The 15,248-nt window shown below is 45.8% G+C and overlaps 1 protein-coding gene across 2 annotated transcripts in view; it reads left to right on the top strand.

The window, feature by feature from the left end:
* Positions 1 to 2,857: 2,857 nt before the first annotated feature.
* Positions 2,858 to 15,248, top strand: part of TMEM200A (transmembrane protein 200A) — a 49,306-nt gene continuing 36,915 nt past the window's right edge. Inside the window, exon 1 of one of the 2 annotated variants that reach the window (XM_028723407.2) lies at positions 2,858 to 3,078. The gene's annotated coding sequence lies outside the window, so the exon portion shown is untranslated. Of the gene's footprint in view, positions 3,408 to 15,248 lie in introns of both variants that reach the window. The other variant, XM_028723405.2, reaches the window with a different exon arrangement.

The raw sequence follows: 15,248 nt of genomic DNA, 5'->3' as shown, positions 1-15,248 counted from the left end.
ATTTGAACCGCCGACCTTCTGATCGGCAAGCCCTAGGCTCTGTGGTTTAGACCACAGTGCCACCCACGTCCCCTAAGTTGTTCAGTAGAAATCAATAAATAGCAACATGGATGGAAAAGAACAGAAGGCGGAAATGATGGTTAATCACATGGGTAAACACACAGAGGCTGTAATCTGTGCTCTCTGCCCCCATGGTAAACCTAGTACAGTATTACCATGAGACTGGCTTCTCTAGGTTGCCAAAGTATTTGTGGAAGGGGTGTAACAAAGGTCCCAAGGTGTTGCAGGAAGCTCCAGGTGGCAGTCCGCTTGTCCATGCAATTACAGCCACCACATGGGACATTTTTAAACAAATGACTGTGTTGCAACCAATATCCTGTGTTGTCAGCAATAACTTGTATCCACCTTGATTTTATAGCACCAGTGTATTATCAGTGTAAATATCTCCACTTTTGTTGCTGGGGGGGGGGGGGGAGATTGGTATACCCTCTAGTTACAGGTATCCATTTCTCCTTTTGAGATATGAACATGGTCATTTGTTTCCTGCGTCAATGGAATGATTTGCTTCCTGAGTCAACAAGTGATATGGTCTGGGCTTTTATTACCACAGTAGGGAAGGATTATGTACCCAGAGCAGCTGTTGGGCAGCAACATGATCACTACGGATTGTTTGTAACTGCTTACTAAAGAAAGATGCAGTAGCAGAGGCCACTCATCTTCTCTCTCTTGTCCGCAAGTTTCTAGGGATAATTATGCTTTTAGAAGAGTGTAAAATGTAGAACACAAGTGCATAAAACAGTTGGATCATGTGTGCTTGAAATTCGTTCTGATCTGAAGTAAAACTTAATCAACTACAATTGTCTTTTTAAAAAGAACTTCAAGAATGTGTGTGAGAGACAGGAAGACAGAAGCTACAGAGTTAAATTCCCCATGTTAAAAAGTTACAATTTCTGGCCATGTTCCTGACTGTACATAAATCTGTTTGTTGGAAATAAGCATTCCTCCAACGTCTCAACAACTATAAATCTGACTGATGTGTTTTAAAGGATGTGTCACTTTATTAGTTAGATGGCTTGCTAATTTCTCCAAACTGCTCCAAACACTTTACGCCATCAGCACCAGGCCTCTTACAGTTCCTTGAGCAATTTTCAGGAATGGGGTGAAGAAGCCATCAAAGGCTTTCTGCATGAAACCAGATGCAAAAGAAAAACTCTGCTCATCCTCAAGCACATTCCTCTCTTTTATTATAATTCACAGACTCTAATGAAAACAAATCCCAATATTAAGCACAGGCTGAAATCACACCCTAGCAAAGTTGTCCTAAATTCGGAAATGTTTTGCTCTGGACACCTCACACTTACAAGAAACTTAAACTTTATCCACCCAGCCCAGAAGGTTGTGTCTGGGAAACTGCCTCTCCTGGGCTGGGAAACGGTTCAGAGGTCATTCCAGCTGGAAGCGCCGCCGCAAACCTTCCCGCTGTCTTGCTAATTCCAAAGTTGCTGCCGGCAGTTCTCTCCACACTGACCCCGTCCTGAGCTTCTTTGATCTTCTGCTAGTTCTCGCTCAAAGCAGCAGCGCACCGAGAGGGGGAGCAAGGGAAAGAGAAACGAGTGAAGTCCCGTTAGGAACTGCTCCAGATTTATTATATTTTGGGGGTGGGGGTGGGCAGACAGCAGAGTCTTGTGTCAAATTAAAGGCGGCTGCAGCTTCATCATGGCATAAGCTTTCCTGGACCATCATCAGATCAGTTGCACGAAGTGGTACCCATCCCCCCCAAGTTGGCAGTAATACGGTAAATTGTGGGTGGTAGGACGTTGCGAGCTTCGAGGGCAATGCAAAAGGGGCGTCTCCCCCCCCCCCCAAAAAAGCACAACATGTCGAAACCTCTCCAAGTTCTCCAGGCACCGTTTCTGCCGCGGTTTCCTACGCCTACCGCCAAGAGTAGTTGGCCCATGATCCGCGCGATTTGAAAAGGCAAAAAGAAATCCGATTTTCTTCCTGGCCCCTTTCAGCTGCGATTCCCAGTCACGCAAATGCCCCCGTGTTATCGCCCTCTCCCGATTATATAATTATGATGGAAATTAAAAGTTCCGACTGGCGTTCGTTTATTATCTCTCGCCCCGCGGCTCTCACCATCGCCACGCAAATGAGCGCGGCATCAAAGCGGGTCTTCCCACCACTCCGCCCTTCCAGGCACGCTTGGGAGCAGGCGGGTGAGAAGTCTGCGCCTCCCTGCGGGTGTTGCTGGGACTCCACCTCCCATCAACCGCAGCCAGCATGGGATGATGGAAGTTGGAGTCCCAGCAACAGCTGAAGAGCCGCAGCGATTGATCGCAGAGCCAGCAGCTGCCCCGGATTAATTCGCAGAAAGAGGTTCTTCCTTCCAAAAATCCCCGCTGAGCTTTCTTTGCGCGTCGCTGCTAGTGGGGAAGACGCGCGTGGATATTGGCAGCGCCCCCCCCCCCCGCGCGGCTGCCTGGACTCATTTGGGACAAAGAGCGGGATATAAATTTAAGAAATAATTAGCACACGCACCCCATTGTGTGTGTGTGTGTGTGTGTGAGAGAGAGAGAGAGAGAGAGAGAGAGAGAGAGAGAGGAAGAAGAAGACCCTATTTATATGTCCCAAATATAGAGGCTGGTTGGAGTGGGTGCTTTTCCCCTTTCAGCCCCAAGCGCAGGAACGGGTGGAATTGAAAGGAGCAGCGGGAGACGTTTCACGCCTTTCTTCAGCGTCACCCCTGGAAGCAAGGCGCCGATGGTTTGTGCCCTCGGCGACTCGCCTTACGACTCCGGCTCGGGAGAGTTCATATCTAGGGAGGAGGGGTGTGTGTGTGAAGAGGGAACCAGGTCACGCGACCTCTTGAATCAACGGAGAGCTGAAAACTTTTCGAGCTTGCCTGTCTCCTCCTCTCTTCCCTCAGAGAGAGAGAGAAAGAGACACGCCTCCCATTGGCCGCCGCCGAGGAGGGGCCCTCTGTCCCCGCCCCCCCCAGAAGAGAAACTCCCACCAAGGGCACCTCTGCTTTTCCCACGGATGAGCCGGGGGGCTGCAACATCTGGCTGGCTGGTGCAGGTGAGAGGGAACGGCTAGCGCGAGTCTGCGCGCCACGGCGGGACTTTGGCTGGAGCCCGAAATAAGTGCCCCCCCTCCGCTGCAGCCCACCCCCCTCCCCGGCCCCTTCTGCCCCCGCCTCCCACTCCCGCGCCCCCTTCATGGCTTTGTCTGCCTGAGCCCCTGTGAGGAGGAGGCGGCGCCGGCGCGCGGGGAGCGTGGAGAGACGCGCTCGCGGTCTGGCTCGCGCGGAGCCTCCCCTGGTGTGAAGGCACCCGAGAGGCGGAGAAGCCCGCCGGGAAGAGCACGGCAGCCGCCGGACCCTCGGAGACCCCGCGCACTTGCTGCAGGTAATTCGCGGCAGCGGCGGAGGGGGAGGGACCTGAAACCCTTTCGGCGTCTTTCTTTCCGTAAAGGAGATGCCCGACCGTCTTCGTAGGAGGGCGAACGGGATTCGCAGCGATCCTTAGGATTCCCAGCTGACGGAAGGAGCAACTCTTTGTTCCTCGCCCGCCTCCCATATGTATATTTTAACATGCACTTGTAGGAGCTGGGGGGGGGGGGGTGTCTGTTGCAATAGATTTCAATTGGAGAGGGGGCAGAGTGATAAAATGGGGGAGGCAGCGTTCCCTAAAATGGGGCACCCTTGCCCAAAAAAGGGCCACGGCACGTGAAGCGTCTCCCCGCTGCTCTGTGCAGCTGCTACACCCTCTTTTGTTTGGCTCTGAAATTCTTCAGCAACAATTCCTTACCAGCTTCAAGGCGCAAGAAATGGACGGGGAAAACGCTGGCATTCGTCCAAGGGTAGTTTCTTGTCTATTTTTAAAGGAACTTGGCATTTTCTATTTAAATTTTTGTGCTGGTTTACACACACAACACACAATCACACTTGCTTTGCCGAATATTTACAGGGATGAGAGGGACAGATGGAAACTATCAAGGGGAGTGTACTTTTCCCATGACAGAAATGAGAAGAAACACATGCCGTTCTTCCCTTAAATCAGGTTAGGGCTTCAGTCTGGATTGTTAATTGACCAGACAGATGGTTGTAAGAAGCATGTCATGCTCAGATGACCTGTTAATGAAGAATTTAAATAGCCCATGTTTAAAATTAACAAGGTCTTGGTCACATTACATAGAATTCAGGCCATCTGCTCCTTTACGGTAGTACATAAAAAGTGTAGAGATTTTCCTAGTTTAAAATTTTCAGGAATGGAAGAACTGTTAGTTTGTGTCCATTTAAACTGCAGTAGATAAACTACACTTGGAAAGTGGGATCCCAAGTAAAACCGAAAATGAAAGCTCAGACAACAAATTCTGGATAAATTGAAGTTCTCAGAAGTTGTGCATGAGAGGGTTGTGCATTTGGTACATTCAATGGACCTTTTTCTGTAGTATCAGCTTTCCTTTTGACTCCCACTACCAAATACAGCATTCAATAAGTGTGGTTTTATCATATAAGTTGCAATCTTGCACACAATGTGTCTGCTTAAAGCTCATTGACGTCACAGTTAATTGGCTGCAGATTGTGTTCAGGATTGCAACCAGGTATTTAGATATGGAACTATCCTGTTCAGTAAAACTACAGCTCAAAAGAAATTCCATATTTTGGGACTTGGTTCTGTAACTTGGTGTTGTCTGATATCATACAAGTAAAGCACACGCCGAATTTCTATTTGCGTATAATGGACCGCATGAGAGAAACATTTCTCCCTTTTGAGTTTTTGAGAAGGGTCTACTAAGAAGAAGCTATATTCTTAGTAGATTGAACTATGAATAGTTGAATGATTTGGCAATAGTGCTTCATCTTGTTTCTAAACGGGAACATTTTAGTGTCTACATCATGTTGCCAGTAACATTTCTTTTCTAGCAAAATACTTGTTAGAGTATAATTAAGAGGCAATTTCAGTAATTTAGTGCATGGATAACAATTAGTCTTTTGTCCTGAGCAGAAAGCAGTGTTCATGCAGAGAAAAGCTCAAGTGCAGATATATAGCAATTTGGAGAAGAAATCATATGTAATTTGTATTGTGTTGGCATAGGAACATATTTTACTTGTTGCTCTTTCATTGACATCAGTGTGATTCAGATGGAAGTGCACTGCAAGGAGAGCGAAAAAACAAAACCGACCTGAAGTCACAGTCCATGTTCACCCTTCACAATAGAGGTGCTGGCTTTATTGCATGGTTTATTGCAGGGGTCAGCAAACTTTTTCTGCAGGGGTCTGGTCCACTGTCCCTCAGACCTTGGGGGGCGGACTATATTTTTTGGGGGGAAATCCCCTCCACTGAAACACCCCACCCTTCTCCACAGCACTGGACGAGCCCCAGTGGCTGCTTACCTGTGCCTTGCGAGCGGCAGGGGCTGATGGCAGCGGTGGAGGGACGATGAGCAGCGTGAAAGGGCTGGCTCCGGAGAGGGGTTGCTTAAAATGGCGCTCAGCCAACTGTGGCTCAACAAAGCCCAGCCCCCTTTGTCCTCTAGGCAGGGTGGGGTGAAGCCAGGAGGAGAGAGGGAGGAGGTGCCGCAGTGGTGTGTGTGAGGTGGGGGGGGGGGGAATGGCGCAGCCCAAACAATCAGAATCCTCACGCCAATCCACACGGCAATTTCCGGACCATTGGCGGGCCAGATCCAGAAGGCAATTGGGCCAGATTTGGCCCCCGGGCCTTAGTTTGCCAACCCATGTTTTATTGGGTATGTCCAGCCTGATGGTGCACACTGCCCAATCACTTCCGCCTCTCCCTGGCATCAGTGAGAGAAACAAACTAAACTTGACATCCAAACCCTGGTTCCTAGTTTGTTTTCTCCTAACAAGCCAGGATCACTAGCCAGCCTTAAAACATGGTTTGTAGTTGGCTTACAAACAGTGGGTTGTTAGGGAGCAGCAAACCAAGACACTTAATTACCGTTGCTTGATTTGTTTCTTCCCACTTGTGCCAGGAAAGAAGTGGAGTAGGGGCCATCAGGTAGTCTGCCTCAGTATGCAGCTCATTCACAACAGACTATGGCAAGCCAGCAACCCTGCCATATGGTGACATGCAAATGTGGCCACTCCTTCCTTCACATGTGGAAAGTTTGGGTCAAATTAAGACTGCCTTAAGACTGCAGATCTTGGACTTATTGAGTGGCCCTGAAATGAGCAGCTTCAGGTCTTGAGGGAACATGCATATGCATAATGCTTCACACAAATAAAGCTTTTCATACCTGCAGGTTTTCTGTGAGACTTATCATATACACCAGGGATGGGAAGTCTGTGACTCTTCAGATGCTGTTGGACTCCAGATCCTGTCAGCCCAGCTAATGGTCAGGGATGGGGGGAAGGCTACAGTTTCCCCATCCCTGATGTACACACTGCCACCTTCCTCCTCAATACTTGCACATTTCCTCACACACTGCTGCTTAAATGCACTTTACCTTTGCCTCTTGTCTCTTTCTCTCTTATCCAAGCTCTCCTCATCGCTACTAATGGAGAAGAGAGATCTGAAAGAAAGCCTTCATCAAGGACATACAAGGCTTCACAAATGTTTTCAGATGTATCTGGATAACCTTGCACCCTGTATTATGTGAATAGTGTAAGGAAGATTCCTTATACTGAATCATACCACTGATTAATCTAGTTTTGTATTGCATGCACTGACTGGCAGGAGGTCTAGGATTTCAGACACAAGTCTTTTGTAGTTCCACCTGCAGTTGCTGGGAGCTGAACATGGAAAACTTCTCTTTGCAGTACATACATTCTACCAGCTAGCTATGCTCCTCATGATGACAGTGTGGGAAGCAGTACTATATCCTGGCTGGTTTTTCCTAGTGGCTGAAAAATATGTCTAATAGAATGGCACCTCATTCTACTTTCTTACCGAATATTCTTAGCAAAGACATACACAAGCCTAGTGCAGGAACCTTTGTTGTGATAACCTGAAAAGTCTGGCTGCATTCAGGTAGCAACCTTCTTACAGCACTGATTATGACTGCATTCACATGGCCCTTTATTCTGTTTTTCTGACATTTCCCTAACTGTTGATTTCTGCATTGTATTTGAGCCGTAACATGACATAAAAGCCACTTCCACAAATATAGGGGATTATAGTGCAAGCTATTTCCATGTTACTTGCTTCTAGAAAAAAAAACCATCTGCAAATAACACAGAAATGAGCACTAAACTTGTGCTATATACCACTAAATTTGTGGAAGTGGCCTTTATATAATGCAGAAATTGTAAGGAAAATGTTGGGGAAACTGGCATAAACTGCCATGTGAATGCTGACTATGTGACTTAGTGAATGGCATCCTATTTGGGTGGGAAAATTCAGGGAACTGATCAGGACATCCTTTGTTTAGACCAGTTGGAACAAACTGGCCTCCAGGTGTTAGACTGCATCTCCCATCATGATCCTTTGAAGGAGGGGGGAATTTAGCACTCAGATAAAGAAAGATGTTTTGACTAAGTTTATAGAACTAATATTAAGTGGGCATTCCTCTGATGTTGGCACCATTGTCATGGTCTGTAGCATTGGCACAACATTATGGTTTATAATGTGTCTTTGGTGACGATGTGTCTTTGGATGTCCTTTGTCCTTAATGCAAGAGGGAAAATCATATAATCCAGATGATGATGATGATGCCATCAGTTGTGGAAGAGTCATTAACAACCCCTCACTATGTGCATGAACTTGAAACATACATTAGATATATGCAAAGAAATAGGGGAGGTGAAACATTAATACAGTGGTACCTCGGGTTACATACGTTTCAGGTTACATACGCTTCAGGTTACACACTCCGCTAACCTAGAAATAGTGCTTCAGGTTAAGAACTTTGCTTCAGGATAAGAACAGAAATCGGGCTCCGGTGGCGCAGTGGCAGCAGGAGGCCCCATTAGCTAAAGCGGTGCTTCAGGTTAAGAACAGTTTCAGGTTAAGAACGGACCTCCAGAACGAATTAAGTACTTAACCCGAGGTACCACTGTAGCACCCTTTAATTATGCTTGGTTTTATAACAGAATTAATTTAGCAAAGATAACATTACATGATATGAAGTGTGATAATTTTTCAATATGGTCCAGAACCTTCCCAATTAAGGTTTGCAGCGTCTTTAAAGAAATTACTGTAATTAAAAATGATATGTGTAGGAAAATAACAAGCACCCCATAGATAAATTAAATCTGGCATAGATTGATGAGTTTGCAGAGAGGACTGCTGACCCTTGATGCTTGGTGAAGAATCTCAGTGTAAAAAAGTTGTACTTGAGTATATTCACTTTAAAGCCACTGTCTTGGCTGATGACAGCAGGGTTGAATGTGAGATGAAACCCTTTGTACAGTGGCATGGGATTAATTTCTCACTGTTACCAATGCCAAACGTATGTGTCACTGGACCCTATCACAAGCAGCAGCCCTTTCCTAACACATTCATACTGGCACGAAACCCCTTCGTTGTTAGCATAATCTGTACTTACCAACTTTTTTACTGGCTGTGCTCCTTTGTCTTTGTCAACTTGTTGACTGGCGAAAATGAAAAGCTAAGTCTGCTTCATTTCTGCTTGTTGAATGGCTTCTAAAAGCACAAAGCAGTTTAAGCAGAAAAGGTAGCAATTCTACTCTTAATTTATGTCCTTGAGGATATCAGGTTGGTTGGATGGCTATGCATAAATATGTGCTTTGTGGCATTAACTCCAATCCTAAGCATTTATATGAAAGGACAAGAAGTCTAGGAGCAAGTCAATAAGAATAATTTGACTAGGGATTAAGGGTCGCACATTTGATGTTGCCCGGCCCAGCCCTATAGGCAGAGTGAGTGGGCACCTTAAATGGCAGGTGAGTGCAGAGCAGCAGTGAGCAGGTGGAAAACAGAGTTGTATGTCTGTCTACACTTCCTAAGATAGCCTGCTGCTTTCAGGCATCATAGATGACGCTGTCCTGTTACCTATACATAGAATAATAGAAGCATAGAATTGTAACGTTGGAAGCGACCCCAAGGGCCATCTAGTACAACCTCCTGCAATGCATTGAAGTAAGAATCAACAGTCAGTCCGGTTGATCTCTGTACATGGAAAGGGTGAATTTTGTACTTTGGCTCAGACAGCAAAATGTATTGGGTCATCTCTGAATGTAGCTGCCACACAGGATCCACTTCCAGCCTGATTCAAACCAATTATGCCCATTCGTGTGTCCACATCAGCATGCTTTATGTAATTTAAATTGCTTCCTGTTGTGGCTGTCTCTACAAGGGCTGTCCTGTGTGTGTACTGATTTGCCAAAGATCAGATGATTTCTTTGTGCAGGATCTTCTAGTTATTTTAGTTATTTTCTCATTTACTGGCGTGCAGTCATTTTATGTTGCAGCCATGCTTATGGTGAGCTAAGCTAAAGAAGGATTTCCCTTTCTCACTCACTCAGCACTTCACTTTGTAAAAGCAGCAATTATTGGCAACTATGTGAATGCAATGAATGTCACTATTTAGGGAGCGGTTTAGCTTTTCTTGTGTTTGATCTGATTGGAAAGAAACGTAGGAAGCACACAGAACTTTATACATTTTGATGAGTAACAAGCTGGGGAATGGAGTTTGTTGGTTTTCTGCAGCCAGGGATCCTGCAAGGAAAACACACTTACGGATTTCTTCAGAGCAGTAAATATTTCAGGCCCCAGAGCAACTGGTATAGCCAGAATGTTCCTTGGCCACATGATGAGCAACTGAAAAGCAATCTCAGCCACTCATGCACAAGTGAAACAAAACTACATAACATAGTTTCCTTGTTCTTTCCCCCTAACATCTCCAAAATCCTACACACTGATCTTCTTCAGGGCTTCACTAAAAGAACCGTTCAAGATTTCAGTGAGACTCATGATCGTACAAAGGCTTTGGGAACCAGATGACTCATCCAGTACTCTCTAAATCAGTTATATTTTGTTGGTGGAGATTTAAAATGTGATCTCCCAGCTCACAGTCAAGCTATCCTCAATACCTACCATGCTGGTCCTTGTATTAACATTCTCTGCCCCTATACTGTTTGTTCAATTTCTATCGGAAGTAAAAACAACAACAAACATATGTATCTGTCAATCCCAGGATATGGTCTGAGGGCACCTTGCTTTAGCTATGGGGGTTTCCATTGCTACCACTTTCTTGGCCCTGTTGCTATCTTGATGGCAGGGCATCAAGCTGACATGAGCTCCTCAATCAATTGGTTTAGTTTTCCAGTTACACTCACGTTTTTGAGGTACAGTGCTTTAACTGCCTCCTCCTTGGTTCAAAGCAAATTCCTTCCTTCCCTCCTTCCCTAATTTGAACAGGAGTGTATGTCAAGCATGTGGCACACCACAATACATGGTTAGTGGGATGTGCTTGACTTTATGGGTCACAAGTTCCAGACCTACACTGCAGTACTTGGAAAGATCAGTTTAAAAAGGAACTACTTCATCCTGTCCAAAAATAAACTAGTATTGGTCAAAGATCTTACTTTAAGAAAATGAGCTCTGGTTCCAGTGGCAGAGCATATGCCCACGCTGCCCAGGGTGGGCGCTCTCTCGAGGGGGGTGGGGCATGGAGGGTGCCCTCCCTTGTGCCACATTTCAGGGTAGGAGAGGAGCAGGGAAGCTGCTGCTCACTCTCTTCCTGCTCTCTGCAGCTGGGTCAGACATGACCCGGCAACAGAGCTGCTGCGGCCAGGTGCGCCTCGCCACAGCTGAGGAGGGCTGCTGTCTGCCACCGGGTCAGAAGAGCTGCCACCAGGCATGAGGTATGCCATCCACTCTCCTGTCATTTTGTCACCCACCTCAGTCATGACACCCGGGGCGGTCTGCACTCACTGCACCCCCCTTCCTATGCCTCTGTCTGGTTCATCGCTTCAGGTTACAGACTCCGCTAACCCAGAAGTAGTACCTCGGGTTAAGAACTTTGCTTCAGGATGAGAACAGAAATTGTGCGGCGGCGGCACGGGGCAGCGGGAGGCCCCACTACCTAAAGTGGTACCTTAGGTTAAGAACGGACCTCCAGAATGAATTAAGTTCTTAACCCGAGGTATCACTGTAAACTCCTGCCAATTGCATGCCTTGGAATATATATCCAACAATCCAGTCCAGAGATTATCAGTTCAGTTTATTAGAGGTGCGTCCTCAGTGTGGCACATTTTTGGTTTGATCTACTTGATTGGATCTTCACAGATCTCAGGGATCACAGTATTAGGAGGTTTTAATAACAGTAGCAGCAGCAGCAGCAGCAGCAGCAGCACTGTGTATTTAAGAGTGGTGTTAGTGGCATAAATTCAAATGCTGAGTCTGTCTTCAGCAATGTATCACCAGGGGTGGACTTTGGTAATATGGTGCCCTGGGTATCTCACCTCAGAATCCCAACAGTGTGTGAGTTCATTACTCTCCCTGTCCCTTTCTGACAACAAATCCCAAGATCCCAAGTGAAAAATTATCAATAAATAACAAACAACAGGTATATTAGTAGAAAGTCAGCATGGTTGTGGGGGTATCCAGTGTATTTTTGAGTATATCACATATATAGCTATCTGCCTGCAGAACAGAAGTCTTGGGTGTGTGCTTGGTGCAATTAATTCATGAACCTCAGGAAGCAAGTTTGTTCCAACCAACGTATCCAACCTGGACAAGTTGGTGGTCAGAGAGGTAGGTGGGTGGGTAGGTGACATCTTCAGGAACATGTTAGAGGCAACAAACATCAGGGTGCTTCTCCTGTCACAGAGAATGAGTCCTGGGAGAGGAGGTCACCACTCTAAGGAAGAGAGAAATTACATTTTAGAAGGGACCCATCCCTCAAAGGATAAACAGATACCCTCTTGTGCCAAAGATTCTCTTCTAGGGGACAGAGGTCCTAATAGCGATCATTTATCATTAGGGAAAAATACATCTGCATTTGTAGTAGGTGTGCAGTATTCAGTGATTTGTTTGCATGGTGTGAAGTTTGTAGATATTACCTGTTATCATGTGACAGATAATGCTGAGGAGAAGTCAGTGGTCATGATGTATTGGCAGCAATGATGTGGGCAAATGTGATTGTGTGACCTAGAAGCAAATTTAGGTTTCTAGGCAGGAGATTGAAAGCCAGGAGCTTTGTGGTAGCTTTCTCTGAAATGCTACCCATTCGACCACCAGAGTTAGCTTTGCAGGTAGGTCTGAAGAGTCTCAATGCATGGGTGAGAAGGTGGTGCCAGGATTTGGATTTGTTAGGCACCTTTTGTGACAAGCTAGACCTGTACAAAAGAGACAGGCTCCACCCGTAATAGAACCAGACTTTTTGCACTTAAAATGAACAAGGTAGCAGAACAGCTTTTTAACTGAGCACTGGGGGATAGCCAACAGAAGATGAAGAACATTGGGTTTAGGGTGAATCAACCCTAAGGGATGAGAATGTGTTGAACTAGGCAATGAAAGTGCAGGAGTAAATCATTTATTTTGCTTTTGCTTTATTATGTATTTTGAGTTTTAAAGGAGAGCACAGATGCAATGGGTGTATCTGAAACATGATGGAGAGAACCAGTGGGTCATAGTTATTTCTGAACATAAACTCTTTGGAGAGGACAGGGAAGGGCATTCTAAGGGTGTTGTTCTGTACATCCAATAGGACATAGAATCCAACAAGCTAGAAAGCCCAGACAGTTCAGACTCCTCAACAATATCAACATTGGTGGTGGTGCTATTGCCTAAGAGCAATTTAGTACTGGGGATATACTCTTAACTCCCTGACTAGGCCTGGGGTGATGTATAGATACATTGCCTAGGACTGGTTTGAGCGCCAGAGCATGATGGCGCCTTCACCTAGCAGTATATAGTGGGTGAACCTGCCGCCGCTCCTACTGAGTGTGGTAGAACACAAGATGTACAGACCTGAGATAATAGTCTAATCTGTAGCACTGTCAAGCAAAAACTCTTTGTGAGTATTCTTCATATACTTTCCTAAAGAATGTTCCATTATATTGGCCTTGATTAGTACTATTGGGACGCGGGTGGCGCTGTGGGTTAAACCACAGAGCCTAGGACTTGCTGATCAGAAGGTCGGCGGTTCGAATCCCCGCGACGGAGTGAGCTCCTGTTGCTCGGTCCCTGCTCCTGCCAACCTAGCAGTTCGAAAGCACGTCAAAGTGCAAGTAGATAAATAGGTACCACTCCAGCGGGAAGGTAAATGGCGTTTCCGTGCGCTGCTCTGGTTCACCAGAAGTGGCTTAGTCATGCTGGCCACATGACCCGGAAGCTGTCTGCAAACAAATGCCGGCTCCCTCGGCCCATAGAGCGAGATGAGCGCCACAACCCCAGAGTCGGTCATGACTGGACCTAATGGTCAGGGGTACCTTTACCTTTATCTTAGTACTATTAAGTATTATTGAAATGGCTGACTTTGCATTTTAGTCTGGAAAGCCACCCTTACCTATTAGGTCATAACTTGGAATTATTGTGTGGTGCAAACTTTTATTGATATCATTTCAAGCACAAGTTGCTCTGACCTTAATTCCATATCAATAGGAAATCAGATGATGTTACTGTTGTTTTGATCCATCAGGCTTATCATAACATATGGCATGGAGGCTCAGAACAAGTTGTTGTTTATGAGACAACATCAAGACTGTTACATTCTTTCTCCGGACAGTTTGTACTATTCAGCTAATTGGTGCATGTTGTTGTCTCTAATGGGCTATAGAGAGAGAGCATATTACAGTGTTGATGTATTCTGAATTTAAATAAATCTCAAGACCAATCTTTTAAGCCCAATGTGGGGCTTAAAATCCCAAGGGGTACTCTTAAGATTCATTCTGGGCTTAAAGCAGGGATGCGAAACCTATAGCCCTTCAGATGTTGTTGGACTTCAGTTCCCAGCAGCCCCAGCAGGCAGTGTCAAGAGTCAGAAATGATGGAAGTTGTGCACCAGTAACTTTCTTTTGGTGTCAGGTGAGGAGTAATGGTTCGCTTGGTGTATGGTAGTCCATAAAATAATTTACATTTGAACATTTGCCATCACAGAGTGCTCTTTCGCAGATTATTCAAACCCCACTGAATGTGTAACCCCAGGAACTTCTCCAGACAATAACGGTATTGTTTTAGGCAAGCTGCATTTATTATATTATTGAATGCACACCAGTCTCGAAGTGGCAAGAGACTCCAGGGATTCCAATGCTTACCCAGGGTTCAGTTTTCTTGGAAAGAAGTTCACTGGAGACTGTCATGTCTTTAGGATATATGTTTTTATTCACACATATAAACAACCTGAGCATTGGGTGCAAGGGCTCACAGCATTGACACTCCCAACACACCTTGCTTCCCCCATAGGTTTCCAGGATCCATAGCTTTGGATCCAGCACAGAACAAGACAAACCTCTGTCTTCAGCCTCCTGCGCAGACAAAAAACTCACCCCCCAGACTAGCCCCTAGATCAGGGGTCAGCAAACTTTTTCAGCAGGGGGCTGGTCCACTGTCCCTCAAACCTTGTGAGCGGCCGGACTATATTTTTTTTTGGGGGGGGGGGGTAGTAACGAATGCCTATGCCCCACAAATAACCCAGAGATGCATTTTAAATAAAAGGACACATTCTACTCATGCTGATTCCTGGACCGTCCACGGGCTGGATTTAAAAGGCAGTTGGGCCAGATCCAGCCCACGCATGCCCTAGATCTCCTGTCACCCAAGCAGCTGAGGTGGGAAGAGTCCCATTCCTCCTCCTCCTCCTCCTCCTCCTCCTCCTGTAGAAAACCAACACTTAGTTGTCCTTATGGCAACATAGCCCACTCTTTAAAATGCTGATGAGAGTACTTAAATGGCCAGCAACTTGACAAAGAAACTGGTTTGATCAGTTCAGCAGTTCCTTCTATTACCAGCCCCCTCCCCACGATCCCATAACAATGCATTGCAATATTTTGTTGGTGGTGAAATGCAGAATGGGTAGATCATGTGCTTTACATTAGCTGGCATCGGGTTCAGTTGTTTACCCCTCTTCCGTAGCTGCAGAATAGGTGCTTGTCTATTCTACTTGCACAATGAATACAGCTTTCCGTTCTTCTCTCAGATTATTGTGCAGATTGTATATATATATAAATTTTCTGCAAAGTTGATTACCCCCTTTCACATTATATTGACAGTGTGCTTCAAAACCATTAACTTGTATAGGATGCTTTTCAAACAAACACCAGGGGGAAATAACAGTGAGTAATTCTTACAGAAGAAGGCACTAACTGATCAGATCAC

The sequence above is a fragment of the Podarcis muralis genome, chromosome 3 (genome assembly GCF_964188315.1).
Source record: "Podarcis muralis chromosome 3, rPodMur119.hap1.1, whole genome shotgun sequence".
Lineage (NCBI taxonomy): Eukaryota > Metazoa > Chordata > Lepidosauria > Squamata > Lacertidae > Podarcis > Podarcis muralis.
This window is presented reverse-complemented; position numbering and strand designations above follow the sequence as displayed.